This window comes from Gracilinanus agilis, chromosome 3, assembly GCF_016433145.1.
Source record: "Gracilinanus agilis isolate LMUSP501 chromosome 3, AgileGrace, whole genome shotgun sequence".
Taxonomy (NCBI): Eukaryota; Metazoa; Chordata; class Mammalia; order Didelphimorphia; family Didelphidae; genus Gracilinanus; species Gracilinanus agilis.
This window is the reverse complement of record NC_058132.1, coordinates 558,713,681-558,730,450: the sequence shown is the minus strand read 5'-3', so window position 1 is coordinate 558,730,450 and position 16,770 is coordinate 558,713,681. Positions and strand designations below refer to the sequence as shown.

General features: G+C 36.4%; 1 protein-coding gene across 3 annotated transcripts in view; it reads left to right on the top strand.

Moving 5' to 3' along the window:
* UCHL3 (ubiquitin C-terminal hydrolase L3) overlaps positions 1 to 16,770 on the top strand; it is a 109,906-nt gene that overhangs the window by 72,693 nt on the left and 20,443 nt on the right. The gene's annotated exons all lie outside the window — the stretch shown is intronic.

The following is a 16,770-nucleotide window of genomic DNA, read 5'->3' as shown; positions in this document are numbered from 1 at the left end:
GTATGGTTGCCATTTTATGGGAAAGAAAGGGTATTCTAAATTGGTCAGAGTATAGGGCAAGTAAATGGGGAATAGAAGCAATCTTGTTCCTGCTTTAACAAATCTCTTCACTTATATGTTTGTATAATAGTAAATTTCTACTCTGTGACATACAACTTCAAACTAAATTATGCACGTGAACTGATGAACTGAGTTCCTAAAAGGTTTATGTGGATAGAATTTCTTCATTAATAGTGCATCTCCTTTTTTAGATAACCCTAGACTGTTGTCTCAGAAAGAATCAGAAGCCTCATCTTGCCAATTTCATGGTTTTGAAAATAGAAATGAATCATTGCTTTAAATTACTATTTACTTTAAAAGAAAATACACAGGTGCATCTCATCAAATGCCCCCTCCAGACTGCCAGAAATAATTCTTATACATAATGATTTGTTTCAGGAATAGAAGGAGAGCTAAAACTGGTAATTTTTATGTTCTCCCTTCTATTTTTCCCTCTTCTTGAATTGGGAGTTGATGGGAAAGCTGTAAAGGCAGGAGTTCAAGAAATTGGAATTTGCTTGGAATAAATAAGAACAGGTCTAGTTATAAAAATGAGTTACTAGGAGGTAGTTTGGCCACCTTGATGACAGCAGGCTTGAGTAGATTGTGACGACACATGAGAAACATTTTAGGGGAAAACTTAATGTTATCCAGCTTTTCCTTGGAATACATATTTTGACATGTATCCCATATTTCTCTTTGCCTTTTTTTGTTTTTTGCCAATGATCCCTGTATGTGCTAGAGGAAATTTTCTTTGTCTTTTCTAAGGTTCTAACTTTACTTTTCTTCTTTTAACTTTGAGCCTCAATTTTTTATTAATTCCTTATTTGGGACTATTGTTTTCTTTTAAAACCAGAAGGTAATTCAAAATTACATAGACTCTACCTATACTTAAACATTTATATTTTGTAATTATTGTGTAATTGTTTTTCTGGTTCTGCTTCTTTTATTTATTATCAGTCTTTGCATATTTCCCTGCATTCCTTCTTTCCTTATGTTGCATATATTATCCTGCTACATTTATATATCATAGTTTTTTCAGCAGTTGTCCAATCTATGAGCTCCCACTCTTTTTTGAACATTTTTTACCCCCAATTACATGTTAAGAACAGTTTCCAACATTTTTCAAAGAATATTTAGTCTCATTATCTCCCCCTAAACTCCCACTGCCCTTGAGATGCTAAACTATCTCATGTAGATTTTACATGTGCAATCATGTAAGACATTTTCCCATATTAATCCTTTCGTGGAAGGAAAATCAAATAGAAAAAAAAATAAAGTAAAAAAAAACTTTCCTTTGGTCTGGATTCTCTTTTTTTCTGGAAGTAGATGGCATTTTTCATCATGAGTCCTTTGGGATAGTTTTGGTTCATGGCATTGCCAAAAATAGCTGTTACTCACAGTTGTTCATTGTAAGTATTCTTGTCACTGTGTACAGTGTTTGCCTGATTCTGCTTATGTAACTTTGCTTCAGTTCATATAAGACTTTACAGGTTTTTCTGAGCTCCTCTTGCTTATCATTTCTTACAGCACAGTAGTATTCCATTACATCATATACTTACTCAGTCATTCCCCAGTCAATGGGTATCCTCTCACTTTCCAGATCTTTGCATCCCCCCCCCCTCCAAAAAAGAACTGCTTTAAATATTTTTGTACATATAGGATCTTCCCTTTTTTAAAAATCTCTTTGGGAGTATAAATCTAATAATGGTATTGCTGGGTCAAAGGATATGTACTGTTTTATAGCCCTTTAGACATAGGTCCAGCTTGCTCTCCTGAATTATTAAATCAGTTTACCACTCCCCCAAAGATGCATTCATGTCCTAGCTGTCCCATATCCTCTCCAAGTTTTGCCATTTTCCTTCTCTGACATAATAGCCAATTCTGATAGGTGAAGTACCTACTTTATTTATTACCAGTTTTTTTCCCTGTCGTGAAAAAAAAAGTTGTAATAAATATTTTAGCATATATAGATAGAGTCTTTCTGTTATTGAATTCTGTGGATATATGCTCAGTAATAGGATCATGGAGTAAAAAGAAATAAATAATTTTTTCTCACATAATTCCCCTCTTGTAGGCTTTCATTTCTTTGAGGGCAGATATTTTCATTTTGTATCCCCATCTCTTAATACAGGTCTTTGCACATGGGCACTTAGTAAGTGCTTGATGGATACATGAACACTTCCAGTTGTTTTTTTAGGGTACCATTCATTTTTTTTTAAATTTTTTAAATTTTTTTTTTTATTTTAAACCCTTAACTTCTGTGTATTGACTTATAGGTGGAAGAGTGGTAAGGGTAGGCAATGGGGGTCAAGTGACTTGCCCAGGGTCACACAGCTGGGAAGTGTCTGAGGCCGGATTTGAACCTAGGACCTCCCGTCTCTAGGCCTGGCTCTCAATCCACTGAGCTACCCAGCTGCCCCCAAAGGGTACCATTCATTTTTAAATAACACAGGAGAATTTCATACTGCCTGGGACTACAACATCTCCAACCTAATGACTCCAAAGAAATTAAAAAATCTACAAAAATACATTGATTCCATTACTATTTCATAGAGAAATTTAACCAATGCAAAGCTGTCACCACATCAGAGAAGCCAAAAAAGCCCAGAAATTACCTCAGCCAGCAGACATTCAGCCCCCTTGCCAAATGAAGAAACTTGGCAGGCAAAGGTGGTGCCCATGTTGAGTATGATCTCTTTTGTAAAGAAAAAAATGGAGGAGATGGAGTTGAAGATAATATGTATTACTGCATAAAACATTGAAAAACCCTCGAAAGAAAAGATAGTGAAGAAAACTTGGGAAAGATCTTGTAATACTAGGTAATTCAAAGAGTATTTATAGATATAACAAGAAGAAAAGCAAACAAATAAGAACTAAAACATCTTCTAGTGATCTGGTTTCATTAGCAATATGATAGAATGCTCTCATTTGAATTCACTTACGTCTGGTTAAGTTGAGAAAGAACTACATTTCATCCAGGAGAAATTGGTCCTGATTTTTGACACAAGTAAGAGGGCATTGATTTTTAAAATAACCTAAGGAGTGAGAGGTTCCAAACAGAAGAGGAAAAAAATTACAAATGATACTTTTACCTAAAAAAGCTGATTAAGATGATTTCAGTATTACTTATTGTGCTTTCCTGTTCTATAAAAACTTTCAAAAGTTGTAATGTATCAAATAGGTGTTTAATGAGAACATAACAAAAGGATAGGGGAGGACCTTGTAGACAGTAACAGTCCTCAATAATATAATTTACTGAAAGGTGTAGTTATTAGATCTCAACTGTTTATCGTTTGTTGATTTTTTAAAGAACCTTTGGTTTTGTAGAACAATATGCAGCCTTATTATGGATCCTCTTAAAACAAGCTGTTTTCCACACCCATATAAAATTTTACAAAATTACATAGCAAATATAATGTGATTACATGGAAAACTTTGTTCAACAGTACTCTTAGTGTTGATTGATATCAACTAAAGCATTTAAACTGGGAGACAAGCTCCCAAACAGTCACAACATATGCCACTGTTATGAATAAGGTATTGCTTTGAGTCCAGATACTTAAAAATAATGTTTCATTTCTTACATTACTGTTGTTTCCCAAAAACTATCTAATTCTCCCCATGGAACTTTTCCTTATAACAAAGTACAGCTAAGAAGGGCAGTTCAGCAATTGGCTATTACTGACAATATGCCTCATTCTGCACCTATAGTCTGACACCACTCTGTCAAGAGGAGGGAGGCATGCGTCCACATTGGTCCTTAAGAGTCCAAGTAGAAGAATTCTCTATCAATGGTAAGGTTCTCTAGATATTCCTCTTTACAGATGAAATTGTACTAATTGCATTGATCCCCAGCACAATGCTAGGCCATCTCAGTGAAATTTGTGATAATTCCAAGAGAGATTAGTCTGACCATCCCCTAGATCAGAGGTTGGCAACCTTTTTGGCTGTGAGAGCCATAAACCCCACATTTTTTTAAAATGTAATTTCATGAGAGCTGTACAGTGCTTATAGTGTGTGCTCCTGTAACAGCGCCTGAAAAAAAATTGATTTTATGGCTCCTGCAGAAAGAGCCATACGTTGCCGACCCCTGCCCTAGATAAACAAAGCAAATAACACATTGCTCAGATTAAAATACATTCCTGTACTAATAGCCCATTGAGTTGGTCCATATTATACACATATAGATTATAGAGTATACATGCATATTTCATACAGTGATGCTTTGAACAAAGTACTAGAACCAGAACTGAGTAGGAGTAAATTAAATTGGCCACTTTGAGAAAATTTTGTAGGACTTCCAATAATCCCAAGATGCTTGCTGCTGTGAAATTCCATCTCCATAACAGCAACATTCTCCTAATGATGCCTTATGACCATATTAATCATGAAACAACATCATCTCAGAAGAAGAATCAGTATTGTATGGTACCATTAGGGCAATGGAAAGATGTATGATGGATATAAGTGGGCTATAACCTTTTTGCCAACAGTGACTTGTAAGAAATGGCATTAAAGAAATAATGAAGAACATCTATAACCAAAAAATGAGGTGGTCCAGGCATATAAGAAGAATCAAAGACGATAGATAGACAGCTCTAATACTCAGCTGTCCCTGTGAGATATTTTTAAAAGCTGGAACCAGGGTGGAAGATTTGTAGTAAGATATGAATAAAGATGAACATGAATAAGATATGCTCTGCTGCATTATAGGGAGTGCCTGCTTGCACTGATATGATAACATTCAATTTAAGTATTCAGGTATGGAGGAAGAAGAGGACAAAAGACTTAACTGATTTTGAATCATAGAACTTGGAAGGGATAATATAGGTCCCCTAGTTCACCCACCTTCCCCATGCAAGAAACTAGTGTCCAAGAGCTAGCTTCTGCTCCAATACTTTCTGGGGAAAGGAGCAAACTACAAGGCAGCCTGCTACACTTCAAGACAAATCTTAGTGTTAGAAAATTCTTCCTTATTATTTCTGCCCATTAGTTACATTGTACATGCCATCTTTAGGGATGCCATAAAGGGAATTTGGCTAAAGTTTGGTTGGATTTGGTAGATTTTTTAAGGTTCTTTTCATCTTGAGAGTCTCTTATTTTCTACATGTTGGTCCCTCCTATTTGAAGACTACTCTTATAAAGTCTTTTTGAGCCGATCATTCCTAGTTCTTTCACATGCTTCTTACGTGTCATGGTTGAGTCTCATCATCATTCAAGTTGTCTTATTCTCAAATCTTCTTTGTCATTGCCCTTCTATAAATACTCTGTACAGAATTAAATGCAGTAATTCATGATAGGATTTGATTGTCATGGAACTTTTACTTTCCTTGATGTAAACATTACAGTTTTACTGACATAGTTTAGGGTTTTATTTGTTTTTTGGTTTGCTGTGTCACACAATGATTTATTTGTCTGATGATTTAACTAGAACCATTCCTTCAACAAGTTTTAATGCAGTCTGATCCATCAGGCTTTCATTGAATGTTTACTATGTTCAAGACCCTACGAATTTAAAAGACAAAATGAAAAAGAGATTACTAACAGAGAGGGTATAGAGGTTCTATGAAAGAGGCAAGCTGAGGCAGAAAGGGCTTTTGAAAGGCTTCCTAGAGGAGATAGCACATTCAATGAACCTTAAAACAAACTAGATACTTAAGAGACTAAGGTGAGGTTGGAGAGTGTTCTAGAACCATGTTGACTGAGTCCTCTACAAATTTATATTTCATCATCAAACACATCGGGCACTCATAGCTCTCGAGGCAGGCCTAGTAAGCCTCCCTGATACATTTATTATCTTACTTCCCAGAGTGCATTTTCCAGACTGTGTTTTCTCTCCTCAAATATTCATTGGTTCCTTTCCCTACTCTTTCCCCCGAGAACTTTGCTTCATATTTCACAGAAAAAGTTGTCGCCATTCACCAAGCCCTCCCTATTCTCTCTTACTTTGCTCACAACCCTCAGAGGTACACTATCTTCTCCTTCCTTGTTGCTCATGAGCAAAGTTATCTCATTCTTACCCATCTTCTCCCAAAGATTGACCCCTCTCTCATCTTTCTGCATCTCCCCTCACCTGAGAAACCCTCCCTTCATCCATCAGGCCCTGCTGTGAAGCTCTCCTCCCTTTCATGGTAAATCCTGAGATGGCATTTACAGGCCATGCTTCCCCTCCTTCATCTCCCCCTCACTCTGCAGTCTGCTTGCTGACCTCCTCTGTCATTCAGCTGAAATAGCTTTCTCAACAGTTCCCAAATCTGATGGCCCTTTCTCAGTCTGGACCCTTCCTGTCCTCTCCTTGGCTTTTGACACTGGCAAGCACCCCTCTAGACAGTGTGGTGCTGGGGATAGAGTGCTGGGCCTAGAATCACAAAGGCCCGAGTTCAGACCCAGCCCCTAGATCCTTTAGTGGGGTGACAAGTCACTTAACCTCTTTTGGCTTCAGTTTCCTCACCTCTAAAATGAGGATCATTTTAGTACCTCCCTCCCAGGTTGTCATGGGGATCAAATGAGATATTTGTTAAGGGCTTAGCACAATGCATGGTCCATAGTGGGTGTTTAATAAATGTTTATTGCTCTGTAAGCCCGGATCTATTTACATACTTCTTCCCAGTTTCTCTTGTTGGTTCTTCACTCTGCCGTGTCAGCTAACCTAGGGTGTCTCCCAGGCCCCTGTCCTCAGTACCTTCTTTCTCTATGTATTTTACTTGGTGATCTCCCCCACTTCCATGGGTTTGGTGCTTGTGACTTTTTCATTATCCTTCACTCCCAAGTGTCTCAGTGCTCTCTGCCCACCCCCCACACATCCAGTTAGTGATAAGTTCCCTCTGACACCCTCGCCATTGCCTCATATCTAAACCATGCCAGTCACCTGGTTGGCTTCTGCACTCCAGGCTCTTTATCACTCCACTATTAGAGTGGTCTTTCTAAATAAAGTGCATCTGACTGTTTTATTCCCCTAGTTGGGAAACTCTAGTGAGTTCTTATTGCTTCTGGAATCACATGTACAGTCTTCCTTTTGACCTTTAAAGTTCTTCACACTCCAATTCCTTTTGCCTTTGCAGCCTCATACCATATTCCACTCTTTATGCTCTGCCTCTTTACTGGTCCTTCTATAGTACACAAGGCCTCCCAGCTCTTGGCATTTTCACTGACCATTGCCTGGGTTTGGAATGCATTTCCTCCTTACCTTTAGCCCCTGGCTTCCTTCAGGTTTCAGCTGAAGTCCTGCCTCTGCAAGGAGTCTTTTTCCACCCTAATATTAGTGCCTTACATCAGAGTGGCTCTGATTTTCCGTATATCATCATGTTTGCACATATTTGTTTTACATGTTGTCTCCCTTTGAGAGCTCTGAGTCAGGGGCTGTTTTTCCCTTGTTTATTTTCAGTGTTTAGCACAGTGCTTTACACATAGTAGGAGCTTACTAAATGCTTGTTGACTTACAGACATCCTCATTGTCTTCCCTATTAGTATGTTAACTCCTTAAAAATAGGGAGTGTTTCATTCTTTGAACAGGTATATACAGGGTTGAAGACAATGCCTGGCACATAATAGATTTTTAAATAAATGCTTATCATTGGTTTCAGCTATTCCTTGACTAACTCGTCTTAGAGTCTCTCTTCACCCTGTTTGCCTTCCTTTGAACATTCTTCAGCTTGTAATATCTCTTTTTAAATTGTGGTGCTCTAAAGCTGCAAACACATATGAGGTGCTTTTAAAAAACAAAAGTAAAACACTACCATTACCACCCTTGTTGATAGCCAATCACTAATATTGATAATATTACCCTACCCTGAACACTAGCTGTCTATAGTATTGTATGTCTTAAAAGAGAAGTGTATATCTATCATTGAATATTGTTACAAAGAAATAGTGAAATTTAAGTACTCATTTATGATTGTACTATTTCTGTGGCTTTCTTTTTAATGTTAGTTTTTTTTGTTTTGTTTTATAATATTTCTTCTTTTTATTAAGTAAGGCTCTCCCCCTGATGCCTGTCATTTTTCTTAGTAAGCCTTGGGTGAAGTTATCTATATTCTGAAAAAAACTATTTCAAGTATTCTCCCAAGTAAAAATCCTTTCATGTACAGAAAATTACATGGTTTATGATGACATTTTCCTTAATAACATGATACTGTTTAAATGAGGAAATTCTTTGGGGTAATTCACTATGATCTTACTTTATGCTAATAGTTTTAGAAAGTTTTAGAGTCAAATTATTATAAAATACTTAAGACATCAATTTCTTTTTCTTTTTTCCTTTTTTAATTTAGAACATTCTTTTCCATGATTACATGATTCATGATCTTCCTCCCCCTTCCTGAAGCCAACAAGCAGTTCCACTGGGTTATACACGTATCATTGTTCAAAACCTATTTCCATGTTATTCATATCTGCAGTAGAGCGATCTGTTAACATCAAAACCTCAATCTTATCCCTATAACACTATGTGATTGACCATATATTTTTCTAATGCTTTTCCGTTTCCACAGTTCTTTTTCTGGATGTGGACAGCATTCTTTCTCCTAAGTTCCTTTGGATAGGACATCAATTTATTAATGAAAACGATTGATTTTACAGTATGAGTCAATCTATTTTAGCCACCTCTTTATCAGTTTTTGTCCATATTGATATATTGGAAGAGTAGGTTTTTATGATCCTTATTCCCTTTTACAGTTTACATATTTCTGTTCATCTTTCATAGACAAAACACTTGATACATACATTATACATTGAGGGGAAATAACTTTTCCCTTATGGAGGAACATACTGCTAATTGGAGATTTTTGGACTGAAAGTTAATGTGTAAAGTTCTTTTGGGGATTGGAGACTCTGTCAAGCATTAATATTAGTGGACATTTACAAATGACTTAAATTATATGTAGTACAAATGAGGCAGCAATGGAAAAAGCACCAGAGTAGGATGCAAGCTTTTAAGCCTCTCCCTGCCACTATTTACCTATATATTTGTCCCAGAATATCACAACTTTCCTAGGATTCAGTTTTTTCAGTTGTAAAATGGAAGAGGTAGGCTGGATCATTTTAAAAGTCCATGCTGATGTGAAAAATAAGGCTGTCTAAACAGATATTTGAATAGTTTTTCAAATTTTGTTGAGACTAAAACTTTTGATTTACATATTTTTTCTTTTATCTTTTGTAAGCAAAAAAGGATAAATTGACATCTGCTATTCCTTCTCAGGGTTTTCTCAACCTAAACAATTATTGTGCAGCTTGTGGCCAAAGAGAATCATAAATAAGTCTTTATAAACTTAAATAACAACCATTGAGCAAAAGAAAATCTGTATATGTATAATTCTTGGAAAAGACTTTGGGACACATTATCAGGTTTCAACCATACTTGTATTTACTGATTGAATCCAAAGAAACATTATGAACATATAGCCATAGTAAAATAGTGTCTGTATATTCTTGGCTATTTAAGAAATTAAGCTAGAACTAAAAAGCATAAAAATAACTTTTTTGAAAGTTTTCTTACAGAGAATAATTTAAGAATTTTCACTCAAGTCCAAATAATAGAATTGCCTTTTAATATTCCTAGGATTTTGAGTAATATTAGGCATTCAAAGAGCTATCCCATATATATTTGTTAATCCAAAAAAGCTATCAAAGTTCATGCTCTATTGAAAATTACTTTTGCAGCTATAAGCCTGCAATATTGTTCTGCTGTTACAACATATTTGCTAGTTCGCTGGAGGAGGGGGCAGCGATGTAGGGAAGAGGATGAGAAAGATAGTTCCACAAATAATTATTCATCAATTATTTGCTTACAAAAATATTTAAAATTCTAATGAAATAAAAATATTTGCTACATTGGAATTCTGTTCTAAAACTGACCCTGGAAAGTGAATTCTTTTGCCATTCTTCTAAAGTTTATGGAAATATTTAAGAATATAGAACTCATTCATTTCTTTAAAAACCAATCATTTTATCAAAGAAAAAACCTTCAAGAACAACATTTTTTGTGATCCTAAGCTTTTTGTTCTTCAATAGCCTATCTTTTTAACATATCAATAGTTTTGTTTGATATGTGTTACTGAAAATCATTGAACACTCTGTCCTCAGAAGAATCACAATTAGATGGTAGCCAAATTGTAGGTGTTGGGTGTAAGTTGGATACAGCATATTACTAACAACGATTTTCATTTAAGAATTCCTGGTAAAGACATCACTGACATATATTACCAGATAATCACATAGTGGGAATCTGGTTTAACAAGTAAGTTTGAGTATTCCACTGGTAGTCACATAAATCATCACAATATTTACTGTTCCCAGGTACCACATTACATACAAAGAAGGACAAAAACACAGTCTCTTCCCTCAAGGAGCTCACATTCTAATGGGAAGACATGTAAAGGACTAGATATGTACAAGATATATACAGAGTAGATGGAGGATTCTGAGAGAGGAGGGCATTAGTAAATGGGGAATGGGAAAGAAGTACCATACCGAAGGGGGACATTGACATGAATCTTGAAGGAAATTGAAAACTAGGTGACAGAGATAATAAAACATCTAGCATTTGTATAGACAAGTAAATGCTTTATTAAATATGCACATTCTGGGGGGGAGGTGGGGAGAATCCGTAGTATAAAAGTTCAGTTATGAGCTACTAAGTCTTGTATTCCAGGAACTAAAAGCAAGTCCAGTATTTCTGGCATAGAGAGTATGTTGAAGAGAATAAAATGTAAAAAGACTGGAAAGTTAGAGGTGGGATTGTAAAGAGCTTTAAATACCAAGTTTATATTTGATTTTGGAGGTAATGCGAGTCCTTTGAGAAAAAGAGAGTTAACGCGGTCAGACCTGCCCATTAAGAAAATTCCTTTGGTAGCTGAACAGAGAATAGACTGATGTGGGGAGAAAATTTAGCCAGGAAGATGGGTTTAGAGGACTATTGCAGTAGTATAGGCAAGAGATAGGAGCCAGAACTAGAAAGGAGATATCCATACCCACATAAGTAAGCATACATATACACCTATGTGTATAGATACACGTGTGTGTGAAAGAAGTTGTGAAGGTAGAAACCACAAGATTTGACAGTGGATGGATGGGGTTAGTGCAGGTGAAGAGTTGAAGATGGCATCCAAAATATGAGGCTGGGATTACCCTCAGCAGGAATGGGAAAATCCGGACTAGGAGATTACTTGTGGGGAAAGACAGTGAGCTCTGTTTTGGATTTGTCGAGTTTGAGAAGCTTATGAAACATCTCTTGAAATGTCCAAGAGTAAGTAACGTAAGACTGGAGCTCAGGAAATGATAGTGGGGCTCAGTTAGACATGGGAATCATCTGCAGAGAGATGATCATTAAATAGGAACTGAAGAGATCAAGCTAATAATGAAGAAAAAAGAAGGGGAAGGGCAGAGAGCTCAGGAGAGGACCTTCAGAGACATCCCCAGGATGTGAGCATGACATGGTTGAAGAACCAGCAAAGGACACTGAACAGGAGACAGTAATGTTAGGAAAACCTCAAGAAGAGAAGAGTCTCCAGAGGGAAAAGATATGTGTAAGATGCTCTGCAGAGAGGTCAAGAAGAATCAGGACTGAGAAGAGAACAGTAGGTCCTGTGATTAAGAGATGAGGGATAACTTGAAAAGCACTTTCTATTGTACTGAAAGGACCAGAGGAAGGCCTCCAGTATATTGAGTAAGTCTTTGAAAGATTTACATGGCCAGAATTGCACAGAATTAGAAAGGTGTGGGTGTAAGTTATCTGCTGCTCCAATGAGAATAAACATACCAAGCCTATTACCATTCCATTAAAGCAGGGGTTGGCAACCTTTTTGGCTGTGAGAGCCATAAACACCACATTTTTTAAAATGTAATTTCATGAGAGCCGTACAGTGCTCACAGTGCGCGCTCCTGTAACAGTGCCTGAAAAAAATTTGACTTTATGGCTCCTGCAGAAAGAGCTATATCTGGCCCTCAAAAGAGCCAGATATGGCTTGAGAGCCATACGTTGCTGACCCCTGCATTAAAGGATGCCAGTAATTGGTGTCATAGATACAGTTCTTACTATGGAGCTTTATGATTTGAATTGTATTTTAAGCATTTCTCTACGGGGGATACTTCCATACCTTAATTATTAGATTTTTAAGTTGGTATACATGAATTTAATCTTTTTAATTTCAGTAAGAAAGCTTTAGAATTTATAGATTCCTAATTAGCACACCTCACATATGTTGCTTTACCTGTTGGAATGATGATGTTAAAGTCATTCTTTGTGGCAGTGTTGCTCAACAGATGAACTTTGTTAGTCATTTTAACCTGTGATTTGTGGCATGTGCTTCAAATTCAAATAGTGCTTCTTAAGATATCAATAACTATGTGTTGTTTTTTTTTTCTAAATTGCAGAGAGTCCTTATGTTAGACAGTTAGGTGGTTCAGTGTATTAACTGCTAAGCTTGGAGTCAGAAAGACCTGAATTCATAGATGGCCTCAGATTCGTAACTAGCTAGCTGTGTGCTCATGGCCAAGTCACTTAACCTGTATCTCAGCTTCATTATTTGTAAAATGAGGATAGTAATAGTCCCTTCCAGGGTTGTGAGACTCAAATGAGAATATTTGTAAAGTGTTTTGCAAACCTGATATAAATGCTAGTTGCTATTTTTGCTATTGGAGTGGCTGGTAGATAGAATACTGGGTTTGGAATCAGGAAGACTCATCCTGAGTTCAAATCTGGTCTCACATACTAGCTGAGACTAGTGAGATCCTAGGCAAGTCACTCAACTGGAATGGCAAACCATTCTGGTATCTTTGCCAAGAAAACCTGAAATTAAGAGTTGGACCCAATTGAAAAAATGACAACGACAGCAGCAACAATGATTACTATTTCTATTATTATTACTGCTGTTATAATTTGTAGTCTCCATTTAGCTACAAGAAGTAGAAACAAATGGAGCAAGAATTAGATGGGAGAAGTAATTCGGTTTTAGTCTTTGTCTTTCAAAATGTGCCACCTTTAATAAGGTCTTTTCCTTCTATTTAGGATCATCTGAATACCAGTAATAGGGCATGGTGAATGTTTGTTACAAATAATTATTGAACATTAGCCTAGATACTGATTCTATTCTATTAGTAGAATACGCTTATTGGATAGAACTTACCATTACGTGGTATACCACTTTTTCTTAATTTTTCATGATCTGTGTAATTTTAATTAATTTAGATATTTCTTAGGCACTACTATGTGCAGTGTGTTCTAGGAGTTAATTTGAGGCTGTAGCTGTCAAAATTTATGGAAAGTTTTTTTTTGAAGGTAAAATTGATGCAATTTACTTTAGGACTCTTATATCCTTGAAATAGTCCAGCTTAATAAGTCAGCACCTTCCCTAAGAGGATTACTCCCAAAATATTGATATATTGCTAATTTTAGGTTCCTCTTTCATTCAAGAGGGAGGATCCCTAAGACATTATCAAGGGCTGGTCTGCAGAAAGACTACAAAAATGTGCTTTGCAACTATTTATTCAGTCAGCCAATACTAATTAACTTCCTACTATCTGCTACAAAAAGAGGCAAAAGATTGATCTCAAGGAGATTATAATCTAATGAGGGGGACAATAAATATACAAGATAAATGAGAAATAATTTAAAGAGGAGGCACTGGAATTTTAGGAAGAATTAGGAAAGGCTTCTTATAGAAGATGGGATTTTAGTTTGAAGCCAGGGAAACCTATAGTTGATGGAAATGAGGGAGGAGAGCATTCCAGTGATGGGGGACAGTCACAGAAAATGCCCAGAGTTGAATAAAGTTAGAAATGACTGTTCTATTCTGCAGGCCTCATAAGCATACCAGGATCTGAAGAGTTGCATTGTTTGAGGTACTAGTATTTTTACTAAAGATTTCAAAGCTCTAAAGAAGTTACATGGATGATTATAGGTGGATCTTAATTAACAATCCCAAGTTTTGAAGGGATCTAGAAAAAAATTAGTTTATTTATTGAACTCTTAAGCTATTAAGTTCTTAACTATGCAAAGCAATGAACTAGCCACTGGGTGAAATACAAACATAATTAGATTTTTTTTCTTGTTATTTTAAGCTTAAAAATCATCAAATATGAACATATCCAAATACAAAGAAAAGAGGATTGTACATGAAGCTACAGTTCTCCCTCATTATATAGTTAGTATTTTAAAAAATTAAATGCTAAATTTGATATATTAATTTTCCCAGAAAATAATTTCCTAGAAAATTAATCTGCATCTAGAAAAAGTAATTATAGTACCCACTAACATTTCTATAGCACTTTAACGTTCACAGGCTACTTTGCATATCTTATTTCATTTGATCCTTGTAACTACTCTTTGAAATAGTTTCAGTCCTTTTTTTATATGTGAAGAAATTGAGGATAAGAGAAGTTGTGACTTGATCAGGGTCATTTTGGTAGTGAATGCCTGTAGCATTATTTGAAATCAAGACTTCCTCACTTTGGATACAGTGTTCTCATTCTGCTATGCCATGCCTACTGCTAGGCACTGAGGCAGGGAAAAACTAGAGGCAGAGAGGTCAATTAGGAGGCTTTTTTAAAGCCATACTGTCTGTTTTAGTATCAGTTCTTAAGACAGGAGAGTAGTAATGATTTGGCAGTTGATATTAAATGACTTGCCCAGGGTCACACAGCTAGAAAATGTCTGAGTCCAGATTTGATCCCACGACCTCCCAAGTCCAGTCTTGGCTCTCTCTCCACTATGACTATACTACTTGGCTGCCCCCAATTAGGAGCCTCTTTGAGTAGTCATAAGTAACATTAAATTACTGCCTAACCCTGAAGAGTGGCAGAAGGAATAGATGTGAGAGATGAAAAACTGACAATATTCAGTAACTGTTTAGATATGGGGTCAGGGGAGGGGGATAATCAAGACAAGGTAGCACAGATTATGCTGAACATTTGAATGTGTTACTGAGATACACTATCTTCATATCATTAGTGTAAATGAGAAGTTGGGAGGAGGAGAGATAGTTGGTGAGACAGAATGAGATCTATTTTGGGTTCACTAAGTTTGAAGTAAGATGTTTAAGTGGAAATAGCCTTTTTTTTTTTCAAACCCTTACCTTCTGTCTTAGAATCAATACTAAGTATTGGTTCCAAGGCAGAACAGTGGTAAGTGCTAGGCTTGGGGTGACTTGACCAGGGTCACGCAACTAGAAAGTGTCTGAGGTCAGATTCGAACTCAGGATCTCTCATCTCCAGCCTGCCCCTGTATTTACTGAGGCACCTAGCTGCCGCTAAGTAAAAATATTCAATATACCCTTTCATTCTTGGTGGAGAGGCCAGGCCTGGACATAAAGATTTGTGATTAATCTGCATAGAGTGTATATTTGAAGCCATGGGCATACATGTAATCTGCAAGAGTGAGATTGAGTCTGCAGGCATTTAGTAACTGTGTGCTATGTCCCAAGTACAGTGTTAATCAACAGAGGCTTAAAGAACAGCAAAAACAGTTTCTGCCTTCAATTTGTAATAGCCTTGAGTGGGGCACAGTTTTGGAATAGACAGAGAGATGGGTTAGAAGATTATTATAATCATCTAGGCAAGATGTAATGAGGCCCTGAACTATGGTTAAGACTCTGAAAGGAGAGAAGAAGAGCATTTATGTGAGAGATGTTAAAAATGACTGAAACAACAAGATTTGGCCAAAGATGGGATATTTTAGGTGAGTATAAAGAAGGAAAAGTTGAGATTCTGATCTTTTTTTATAATGAGGTGTTCTGAGTAATTGGAGACCTTTAGTTGAACAGGTAATTATTAAGCACCTACTTTGCACCTATAGCATTATACCATTTTTATCAATATACTGTTACAATTTGGGGAATTATCATTGCCATTGGTTTTGATATTTAATTATATGCTACCTTGTACTTTTTTCAGCTATTTTATTTATACACAACTATATAAAATTTTAACATTTTTTTTCCTCATTGAACTTAAAGGATCATTACTATAGTAATTCACTTCTGAATTTTGTGTTTCTAGCATATATGAAGTATAGTGGAAAGCATAGAATAAAACACAGTTTCATAGTCTTAGAATTGTAAGGGCCCTTTAAGAGCATTTAGTCCAATCCTCTCATTTTAGCAACTTTTATCCCCAGAGAGATGAAATGATTTGCCTCATTTCAATCAGATATCAAGGGTTGGAATTTTTTTTTTTAAACCTTTACCTTCTGTCTTAGAATCAGAACTGTGTATTGTTGGTTTCAAGGTGGAAGAGCAGTAATGGCTAGGCGATGGTGGTTAAGTGATTCGCACAGGGCCCCACAGCTAGAAAGTGTCTGAGACCAGATTTGAATGTAGGACTTCCTGTCTCTAAACCTGGCTCTTAATCCACTGAGCCACCCAGCTGCCCCAAGGATTGGAATTTGAATCAAGTTCCTTAATTTCAAATCCAACACCTTTTTACTTTTTCTGCACATCGTGACTCAGTTTAAAAACATGTATGATGGTACTGGCTAAGAGATAAAGAGGAGGATCAATGGAATAGACTGGGGATAAATGACATCAGCAAGACAGTGTATGATAAACCCAAAGAGCCCAACTTTTGGGACATGAATCCACTATTTGACAAAAACTGCTGGGAAATTTGGAAAACAATATGGGAGAGATTAGGTCTAGATCAACATCTCATACCCTACACCAAGATAAATTCAGAATGGGTGAACGACTTGAATATAAAGAGGGAAACTATAAACATGTTAAGTGAACACAGAATAGT